Source organism: Oryx dammah, unplaced genomic scaffold (genome assembly GCF_014754425.2).
Source record: "Oryx dammah isolate SB20612 unplaced genomic scaffold, SCBI_Odam_1.1 HiC_scaffold_3, whole genome shotgun sequence".
NCBI classification, from domain to species: Eukaryota; Metazoa; Chordata; class Mammalia; order Artiodactyla; family Bovidae; genus Oryx; species Oryx dammah.
The window spans coordinates 55,853,712-55,865,568 of NW_024070187.1; the positions used below are offsets into that span (position 1 = coordinate 55,853,712).

Sequence of the window (11,857 nt, forward strand, 5' to 3'; positions counted from 1 at the left end):
CTTCTGTTTCATCTATATACATTGCAAACAATATATTAAGTGATGTCACAAGGAAAAATCTTTAAGAGCAAGATTGCATATTAAAAGGAATGTGGATGATGTGTTAGATTTGGTCTCTGGAAAAATGAAAGAGCTGCAACCTGTCTTTGTATCCCCCCTTCCCACCTTCCTCTCACTGTCCATTTTCAGCTTTGAGAGCCTTTTCTCTCCCCACCCATCAGCCTTTACTCTGGAGACTGTTCAGGGTACTCTCCAGCTCACAAGTTCAATCTCATGCATCAATGTCAAGCAGCCTTTCCTGCCTAGCCTACTCTAAATCTGGTCTCAGGCTGAAAAATAAGCTAGCTAATCCAAATGAAAACTTTTCAAATGTGCCTAAAAGATGCTAATATATTGCTGGTTAGAAAACAATATCAAGTTTCTCACTGGCATTATTTTATTCAATAAAATGTCATTGTAGTCTACAAAACTTGTCTAATTTGTAAAAATTATTTATTTTTCCCCATGAGACTCAGTATAACAGTATAACTACTTTTATTTTGAATGTGAAAAATGTGGCCCATAAAAATGTTTAACATTTTTAATTAGCTTTCAAGTAGAGTTAGATACAGATGAAGCTCCAGAGTCATATAGGTATAGCTATGGACATCAGGTGTGAGAATAGACATAGGCATACTTATTATTATCCTATACCTTTTTGCATGAGGACTTCTCCTCTATACCCCTTTCCTAAAACAATGCTCTCTTTTCCATAGGTATCTGTTCTTAACCAGTAGTGTCAGAAAATACTGTCATAAAGTTTCCTTTAAAAGCAACTATGAGAAGAAATAATATTTTGATGAAATAAATTTGAAATGGCATGATAAGATAAAGTCAATTGTTGAGATTGATAGGCAGGGTTGAGCAGGTATTTGGGTAATGGGACAGGCATCTTGCTGCTTAAACCGAACCTTATAGTATGAGCATGAGCATTAAGAATATTATATAAGTGTTCAAACAAGTGTCAGAATTCTATCATTCTTGGTTGTCTGCTTATTACGAGCAAGGCCAGCTTCCCAAATTCTAGAAGATTGAAAAGGATAAGACATTTATATTCTCACATCAGGGAGAAAACTTTTTTTTGCATGTTTTAAAATACTAAGTCACCTATTAACTTGAGACAGGAGATTGTATTTGTGAAACGTGTGGTTGGAATTGAGATTCTCATTTTGTACCTCTTTGTGAAAATGCAGATGGATTAACATTCATGGTCACTGAGTTCCGTTTCCATAGATATACTTTCAGTTGTACCAACCAGTGACAGATTGTGTATTTCATTACTTTGTTTAAAATATCAAACATTTAAAAATATCCTAGCACTACACAGTATCACATATGAACATAATGATGATATTTCATCTACCTTCAAGCATTTTAAGGTTCCTGTGGCATTAAGAAAAATGTGTACCTATATGATGATACAAAAATCCTATTAGTTTAAATCAGTGTGTTGGCTTGGCCTCCACGGAATGCTTTAAAATGTCAGAATTAAATGAATTTATGATCTCATAATATCCAGAGAAAAGTTAACCAGGTAACCAGATGCTTCAGATGTTACAATTCTACAGAACCTTAGAAATGATAGGGAGAATATATTTTCTGGCTAAACTGAAAAAACAAACTTATTTGGCTTTACAATGGAGGACGACAGCTAGGAAGAAATGTACCCATTAGAAAAATATGAATATTATGCTATTCTTCCCTACTAGATGAGTTAAATTTTTAGAACACATTTTTATATTATTGTATTTCTCACAGTAGAGTTTTGAATCTACTAAATACTTAATGTATAATTGCAAATTTAATGGTATATATATAAATTGTTGAATCTAGTACCAGGTAAATCTTAAATAGTGACAGTGATGAACCCCAAACCTACAACTGAATGTGCACGTTATTTGGGGGATGTGTTGCCTTCCCAGTGACATAAAAAATAATGTATACAAAGAACATAACCTGAAATGTCATTATATGAAGATATACTCATTCAATTCAATTCACAACTCAATCAGTGAGCTTTGGGTACCTTAGTTAACAGAACAATAAAAATCCTCTACTCTCATGGATCTCATATCCTAGCAGAAGGATACCACCAATAAATAATATGTTAAGTTGCTTCAGTCATGTCCGACTCTGTGCAACCCAATAGATGGCAGCCCACCAGGCTTCCCTGTCCCTGGGATTCTCCAGGCAAGAACACTGGAGTGGGTCGCCATTTTCTTCTCCAATGCATGAAAGTGAAAAGTGACAGTCAAGTCGCTCAGTCGTGTGTGTCCGACTCTAGCGACCCCATGGACTGCAGCCCACCAGGCTCCTCCATCCATGGGATATTCCAAGCAAAAGTACTGGAGTGGGGTGCCATTGCCTTCTCTGAATGAATAATATATCTAATAAATAATTATGTCTTGTGTTAGAAAGTTGTAAATGCTATGGAACAAAAGAAAAAGCAGAGCAAAAAGTAAGGAGATTCAAAATTATAAATGGTAGGGATATGGGCTGTTGTTAAATTACAGCACTGAAAAGAGTGGTCAGGGTAAGCCTCATTAACATCAGCTTTGAAAAATTGGAAGAGCAGCCCTGTAGATGGCTGAGAGCAGAGTATTCCAGGTAGAGGCAACATCCAGAGCAAAGGTCCTGTGATGAGAATGTGCCTGTTGTGCTCAACAGAAATCAGGGAAGTAAATGTGGTTCTCTGGAGTAGTGGCAACAGAGAAAAGTTGTAGAAAATAAGATACAAAGGGTAAGTAACAGAGAGCAGGCAAGGTCATATAGAACCTGCCAGATGATTGTACAAATTTTAACTTTCATTGAGTAAAGTGGAGAGTCATTATAGAATTTGGAGCAAAGAAACAGTCTCCTCAAACATAGATTTTGAATAGATTCCTCTACTGCTGCAAAGAGGACAGACTGTAGGAAGACAAGGGTAAATGCAAAGCCTGACCAGTTAGGACTTTTGCAGTAACCCAGTAGGGGCTTCCTTGGTGGTCCAGTGGTAAAGAATCTGCCTGCCAGTGCAGGAGATAAATGTTGGATCCCTGGGTCAGGAAAACCCCTGGAGAAGGAAATGGCAACCCATTCCTGTGTTCTTGCCTGGGAAATCCCATGGAGAAAGGAGCCTTGGGGACTGCAGTCCATTGGGGTCACAAAAGAGTTGGACACAACTTAGTAACAACAACAACGGTAACCCAGTAACAGCTGGTGGTGGCTCAGGTAGAGATAGAAATGGTGGGGAGATTAAATTATGCATATTGTTTGAAATTAGAACAAAGGGACTTCTCGGTAGATTTTTAAAAGTATGTGATAAAACCAAGGATGATGCCAAAGAATTTGTCCTGAGCAAATTCTGAACAAGGATGAAATTTCCCGTAACTGAGATGAGGAAAACTATGTGAAGGAGGTCATAGGAAGAAGATTAGTACTTCCATTCTGGACATTAACTCTGTTTAGTATAGATCCAAGTAGAAATGTTGGGCAGTTGGATATATGAATCTAGAGTTCAGGTGAAAGGGCTAGGATTGAGATTTAAGTTGAGGAGTTATCAAAATACGTATGATATCGAAAGCCATCTGCCTGGCTGAAACCAAGAGTTAGTGCATGGATTAAAGACTAAACCTGAGAGACTCTAATATCAAATGTCACAATGGAGGAGGGTCAACGAAGGCGACTGAGAAAGAGCAACCAGAGAGTTAAGAGAGAAGCGAAGAGTGTGTGGGCTCAGAATTCAAGTGAAGAAGTTGCATAAAAGAAGAGGGATCAAATAGGTCAAACCTACAATAGGTCAAGTGAAATAAGGGTCAAAAATTGGCCATTGGATTTAGTTATATGGAGCTTATTTGTAAATTAAAATATTCATTCTGACTATATGCACTATTCTTTGGGCATTAATTACCATTTTGCTTTATACACAAGAAGTTCCTTCTATCCAAGATTTCTGTATCTGACTTCAGCAGTTTCTTTCTTTTCTTTTCTTTTTTTATTTATAACTGAGCTTTCTTTGGTGTATGGATGATTATCTGCTTTCTCTTGTTGTTGTTGTTCAGCCAGTCAATCGTGTCAGACTCTCTGCGACCCCATGGACTACAGCACACCAGAATTTGCTGTCCATCACCATCTCCCAGAGCTTGCTCAAACTCGTGTCCATCGAGTTGGTGATGCCACCCAAGCATCTCATCCTCTGTTGTCCCCTTCTCCTCCTGCCTAAAATTGTTCCCAGTATCAGAGTCTTTTCTAATGAGTCAGCTCTTCACATCAAGTGGCCAGAGTATTGGAGTTTCAGCTTCAGCATCAGTCCTTCCAGTGAATATTCAGGATTAATTTCCTTAAAGATTGACTGGATTGATCTCCTTGCAGTCCAAGGGACTCTCAAGAGGCTTCTCCAACACTATAGTTCAAAAGCATCAGTTCTTTGATGCTCAGCCTTCTTTATGGTCCAACTCTCACATCCACACATGACTGCTGGAAAAAACCATAGCTTTGACTAGACCGACCTTTGTCTGCAATGTCTCTGCTTTTTAATATGCTGTGTAGGTTTGTCATAGCTTTCTTCCAAGAATGAAGCGTCTTTTAATTTCATAGCTACAGTCACCATCTGCAGTGATTTTGGAGCCCAAGAAAATAAAGTCTCTTACTGTTTCCATTGTTTCCCCATGTATTTACCATGAAGTGATGGGACCAGATGCCATGTTCTTAGTTTTCTGAATGTTGAGTTTTAAGCCAGCTTTCTCACTCTCCTCTTTCACGTTCATGAAGAGGCTCTTTAGTTCCTCTTCACTTTCTGCCATAAGGGTGGTGTCATCTGCATATCTGAGATTATTGATATTTCTCTTGGCAATCTTGATTCCAGCTTGTGCTTCATCCAGCCTGGCATTTTGCATGATGTACTCTGCATATAAATTAAATAAGCAGGGTGACAATATATAGCCTTGACATACTCCTTTCCCTATTTGGAACGAGTCATTGTTTCATGTCCATTTCTACCTGTTGCTTCTTGACCTGCATACGGGTTTCTCAGGAGCCAGGTTAAGTGGTCTTTCTCGTAAATCTTTTAATTCCTTATATTTGTTTTAAATACTTTCTCTGCACATGCTTTTTAATTCCTGTAATTTTTTAACATTAGTTTCTTCTTATATTTACAATACAGAATGATATTTGAATTCATCCATTACTTTTTCATTCTTAGTCTTGATTTTTTTCAGATTATCCCACATTTATGCTTTATTTCATACTAAATTTTACAGATAAGATTAACTAACCTTATACAACTTTCATACTTATTAATGGTCATAAGCACTGAATTATGATTGTTATTGAAAACAAAAAGTCTTTTTTCCCTAATCTTTTTTTCCTGCTAGTTTGACAACATAGTTGAGTTCTTTCTGGTGTATTCATTTAGTTTTCCCAAGAAAATAATGTGGTCCAAACCAAGATTTTTTTTCTTACCCCTTTGCATTAATAACTTCCACATTATATGCATTTTCTCCTCCTTTTATTTGTATTGAAAATTTTTCTTTTTATCTCTTGTAATTAGAGTTTTTCTATTTATCAGCTCTCACTTTCATTGGACTGACCTTTGTAATTTTTTATTTATTCAGATTCATGTCATCCTGCTATTGTAGGCATCTTTATACACATTGGACTGGCATTCCAATTTAGTCAGTGTTCTCAAGCCAGTAAATGTCATGTCCTACTGTGAAAATGAATGCGATGTAAGATGAGTCTATATTAGAGACTGCAGGAGATTGCAGGATAGAGGTTACATGTGAATTGATAATTGGGAATTATAAAAATAGAAATTAAAATAAGGAAATTTACCAGTAAATAAAACTTTGGAAAAGCTGATGCAAAGCCCTTCTATAATTCATATGACTGTCTAAGGAGTTATATATCTAACTCAGAATCCTACAGAGTTCTCCAACCCTTCCCAGTTGAATAGGTACATATATGTGCAACATACACTTTAAACATCATGAAACAATAATGAAGCACAGGAGCACAAATTAATGGCTACCTTGCTCTGATCCTTTCATGCACACTCTGTTTATGTGCACAAACTTTGACCATTGATTTCAACAGAGTGAATTATCAACTTACTGAAGGTTGTCAGATTGGTTTCAAAACATTTTTGAATGTCATTGAACACTTCACTGAACAGATTATCTTCAAATGGCTTTTATTTCCAAATAAATACTCTGTGGAACTACTTTTTGTTTTAAAATATTAATAAAAGGGAATTATCCCTCCAATTATTAATGCTTCAGGGATTTTTCTAAGGATTTAAAACACAGTAAGTAGCCCTCTCCCTTTAGGAAACAAAATGATATTAAATTTTATGTCAGTAAATACTCTATGAGTAACTGAAAAATATTCTAACTGTAGTAGAAACTTTCAGAAGATGGGAGAGGTTTGTATTGGGAGTTTGGGATTAGCAGATGCATACTGGTATATATATAATGGACAAAAAACATGGTCCTAGTGGGTAGCACTGAGAACTATATTCAATATCCCATAATAAACCATAATGGAAAAGAATATGTGTGTGTGTGTGTGTGTGTGTGTGTGTGTGTGTAACTGAGTCACTTTGCTGTGCCAACACTATAATTCAACTTCCCTTGTAACTCAGTTGGTAAAGAATCCTCCTGCAATGTGGGAGACCTGAGTTCCAACCCTGGGATGGGAAGATCCCCTGGATAAGGGCATGGAAACCCACTCCAGTATTCTTGCCTGGAGAATCCCATGGACAGAGGAGCCTGGCGGGCTACCTTCCCTGGGGTCGCAAAGAGTCAGACACAACTGAGCAACAGCATGGTACAGCACAGCATAATTCAGCTGTGCATAATTCAACTATAGCATAATTCAATAACAGTTCAATAAAAAATAAATTATTAAAAGCAATTCAGGAGAGATTGAACCAAGCTATTTTATAGCTGTGTCATTTTCATCATATTCTTGAAGAATTTTCTGGAGGCCCCTAAGGATGCTAGATCCACAAAATGATAAACTAAATGTGAAATTGTTTCAAGTATTTTCATAAGATGTTCTAATTTCTTCATAGTTTGTAGGAGTTTCTCTGAAGTAACAGGGTAGCAAATTGCAGTGACCATTATACATTGATATCTGAGACATTATTCCTCTCCACAGTTGGTACAACTGGCTGATTATTTCCACAACTCTTGATTTGCTTCTTTGTTGTCCATTTCCCCATCTCTTGATAGCTACTCCTTGAATTCTCTGTAGGGAAAGACCTTTCTGCACTAAATTCTATAATAAATAGCATTCTTTAGGATATAGCTAAGATGGTAAAGAATCTGCCTGCAGTGCAGAAAACCTGGGTTCAATCCCTGGGTTGGGAAGATCCCCTGGAGAAGGGAAAGGCTAACCACTCCAGTATTCTGGCCTGGAGAATTCCATGGAAACAGTCCATGGGGTCACAAAGAGTGGGACACAACTGAGCGATTTTCACTTTCACTTCACTTCAGGATGCAAATATGTGAGTATCTAAATTTCCCTTTCCTGGATGCTGACAGATGCTGTCAGTTACTCTCCAGCTTAGAAAAAGGTAAATTTGTATGTAATATGGCTCAAGTTACTAAGATTTACTGCATTGGAATTTGTGTCTCCAGTCGGGAAATTTAAAAAGTGTTACCTTTGTTTTCTTTGCTTATTGTTACTTATGCATACATTACCCTCCAGAGCTTTGTCAGAGAGTGTACTTTGGTCAGAGACAGGATTTTGGTATTTTTAGATCCCTGGTTATAATACCATTTTAATACCAAAGCAAAAATTTCCCCTGTTTTCTAAAAGCTGTATGTAAGGCTAACTTTTTCTGAGATTATTGATATTTCTCCTGGCAATCTTGATTCAAGCTTGTGCTTCTTCCAGCCCAGTGTTTCTCATGATGTACTCTGCATATAAGTTAAATAAGCAGGGTAACGATATACAACCTTGACGTACTCCTTTCCTTATTTGGAACCAGTCTGTTGTTCCATGTCCAGCTCTAACTGTTGATTCCTGACCTGCATATAGGTTTCTCAAGAGGCAGGTCATGTGGTCTGGTATTCCGGGAGAAATATCAGTAACCTCAGATATGCAGATGACACCACCCTTATGGCAGAAAGTGAAGAGGAACTAAAAAGCCTCTTGATGAAAGTGAAAGTAGAGAGTGAAAAAGTTGGCTTAAAGCTCAACATTCGGAAGACGAAGATCATGGCATCTGGTCCCATCACTTCATGGGAAATAGATGGGGGAAACAGTGGAAACAGTGTCAGACTTTATTTTGGGGGGCTCCCAAATCACTGCAGATGGTGACTGCAGCCATGAAATTAAAAGACACTTACTCCTTGGAAGAAAAGTTATGACCAACCTAGATAGCATATTAAAAAGCAGAGACATTACTTTGCCAACAAAGGTCCATCTAGTCAAGGCTATGGTTTTTCCAGTGGTCATGTATGGATGTGAGAGTTGGACTGTGAAGAAAGCTGAGCGCCAAAGAATTGATGCTTTTGAACTGTGGTGTTGGAGAAGACTCTTGAGAGTCCCTTGGACTGCAAGGAGATCCAACCAGTCCATTCTGAAGGAGATCAGTCCTGGGATTTCTTTGGAAGGAATGATGCTAAAGCTGAAACTCCAGTACTTTGGCCACCTCATGATAAGAGTTGACTCATTGGAAAAGCCTCTGATGCTGGGAGGGATTGGGGGCAGGAGAAGGGGACGACAGAGGACGAGACAGCTGGATGGCATCACGGACTCGGTGGACGTGAGTCTGAGTGAACTCCGGGAGTTGGTGATGGACAGGGAGGCCTGGCGTGCTGCGATTCATGGGGTCACAAAGAGTCGGACACGACTGAGTGACTGAACTGAACTGAAGGCTAACTTTCAAATTTTGGCTATTGATATATACAAGTTTTGACTAAAAAAGCATTTATCCAGGGACTGATTTCTCACCCAAGTAGGTTAAGAATATTTTTGAGAATTCAGTTCTGGGATGAAAATATCATACTTGTGTTATACTCCCTCTGAAGAGATTGTATATCTCCATAAAGTGCTAACATGATACTGGAACAGAGTTTGAATGTGTTTGTAGAAAATAGCTTTGACATTGAAGCTTGTTCTTTAGAGCCAGAAAATTCATATTTAGAACACCATGGAGATAAGAGGATAGGCAGATGGAAAATCCTAGCAAGAGTTTTTATAAGAGAGCAGAGATCTTGTCTGAGAAATGTGAATCATTTTTCAAAAATTAAAAACCAAATACCCATCACTTCAGTTTCAACTTTAGTGTCTGTGTAATTAACAAGCCTCTCCGTTTTCCCAGGCTTCTTGGTTTTGTGATGGTTCACCCTCTCTTGACTGTCCCAAACAAAATGGTGAACTGTTTAAATCAATGATATGGGTTGATTTTTTGTGAAAGTAAGAATTTTGTCATTGATGGATAACTCATATAAGAAAAAACTTTTAATTTGGGGGTAGAATTTGTAAACTACATAATGAGAATGAAATTCAGTCAACAGAAGAAAAGAGAAGTATTTCTGGGTATTGGAGAAACTCATTTGTTAAATACTTATACTGTTTTTTACATTAACAATAATATGACAGATGTTATAGTTTACCATTTAAAAAACAAAAATAAGCTTCAATTGAAAACCAGGCTTAAACAACATATAACCTTGAAGAAGCAATTAACTCTCTGTGAATTTTTCCAGGGGTGACATAGTAGAATTGTTGATTCCCCTGTGGTAGAACTCAAATAACTTCCTTTTCAAATCCATTGTTGTGATCCTAGAATACTAGGAAGATTTATTTTGACTCTAAAAATACTTTTCATCTCAGCAAAGTCCTTGGAATAAGTCCTCCAGCCTCAGTGCATACTGAAAATTTGTGTGTGATTTAAGCCCATTGCGAAGTAATGATTATCAAATTATAAATATCTGAAAAGTTGGTTATTATATTATAAGGAGAAATATTAAAAGAAATATTAAAGGTTTAAAATATTTTAAACTATAAAAATTCCCCCAAAATATTTTTTATGAAATCTATGATTTAAAGGTTTCCTTGAGTTTTCTTATGGAATTTTTAAGCATAAACACTTCTCTGGATTAAGTCAGATCATCTAAAAACTTTTTCACTCTACTGCATTATTGCTATAATGCAATAAAAAATGATGTTAGCCTAAATTAAAGAGTTTTGTAAGGAACTGGCATGTGAAAATTCTTTTTTTACTCTGGTTATATTGTTGAGGATACTTCTGACTTCATTAAACAGCCTTGTATTTTTGACATCTGCCAAAACTCACCAATTAAATGATACTAGGATGGATGCTAGGAAAGCATCCATCATCACACAAAAGTATGAAGTTGTTATTTAACCTGCTGTAGACAGGACACCCAGGGGGACCATTTTGAACATCATAGTAAATGGAAGCTGTGAGAGACTTCTTACAGAATTTTGGCAAATGCTGGACAGTTCTGAGGACAGGTTAGGCAAGTGGGTTGGATGCTGTGAAGAATCAGAGGCAATTCAGTGATTGGGTAGCTCAATGATTTTTTTCCCAGAAGCAAGACAATTAAAACAAGTATTACACTGTCATTTTAAGGAAGCCGAGACCACTCAAAAAAAGAAACAAAAGTCATTTACATGACAGCTTTATCTGTGTTTGGTTGGAAAGTTTCCTCTGGCCTTATCTGAATCCATTAAAAGTGCTTGGTTTTGTATAGGACTATCACTGACTGCAAGCAGGACACATTCTTATTTCTCATGTCCAAGGGAAACTTTTTCATCAGTTTTTACTCCTAGAGATACTTTATATTTCTCCCCAACTACTGGTTTGTTTTCATCTTATGAGTACTAGAAATTGTTTAAGGGACTGAGGCTTGATCGTCAATGATTGCTAAAAAAAAAACTCATAAATTGATTTCCTACCCCAACTCTGTCAAATTCATGAGAAAGCACAGCTTTAGCATTAATGCATGTATCTTATACCAATGTCATCACTAGCTTCATCTTATATTTTTTCCCAATTTTCTGGCTTGCTTTTTTTCTTTAACACACATTGAAAGCCATATCAAATATTTTTGAGGTGGAGGTGTTACTGACTTTCTTGAGTCAGTACCCAAGGGTCTTTCTGTCTGGTGTTATTCATGCCAATAAAATGAGATGGAGTTTGATTCAGAAGCAAAGGAAAGTTTATTCTTCAAAGAATGGAGAAGTGTGAGCTGGAAATCTGAGAGATGCACTGTCAGCCACAGGCTGTTGCTGGGGCTGCTTTATAAAGGTTTCCTAATAGGGAGGGGGTAGAACGCTCATGGGCTTCCCTGGTAGCTCAGACGGTAAAGCGTCTGCCTACAATGCAGGAGACCCAGGTTCGATCCCTGGGTCGGGAAGATCCCTTGGAGAAGGAAATGGCAACCCACTCCAGTACTCTTGCCTAGAAAATCCCATGACCGAGGAACCTGGTAGGCTACAGTCCATGGGGTCACAAAGAGTCAGACATGACTGAGCAAGGGGGCAGGCACTACTGTGCTGCTCAGGCTCCAGATTACAGTACCTGCCACAGTGTCTCTGCAGACTGCCCTCCACCGCCATCTTGAATTGCAGTGTCGTGGTCCCAAGATGAGATGTCCACAGCACTCTTTCACACAGGTACCCCTAGTCTGAAGTGCAGGGGGCAAGACCTCTGCCTGCAATGCCCTATGAGCAAGTGAAACTAGACTAAGCATGAAAGAAAAGGATAAAACAGGTTAGATTTTGTTTTATTACCCAGGTTTTATTTTTATTTCCCAAGAATCATTAACAGGCTTTGCTGGTGACAGAGGCAGGGAGCAAA

General features: G+C 37.7%; 1 non-coding gene across 1 annotated transcript; it reads left to right on the forward strand.

Annotated features, from left to right (window-relative positions):
• The first annotated feature begins 11,342 nt into the window (after positions 1 to 11,342).
• On the forward strand, positions 11,343 to 11,414 carry TRNAC-ACA. Its single transcript has one exon. It is a non-coding gene; the product is annotated as a tRNA-Cys (tRNA).
• Positions 11,415 to 11,857: the final 443 nt, after the last annotated feature.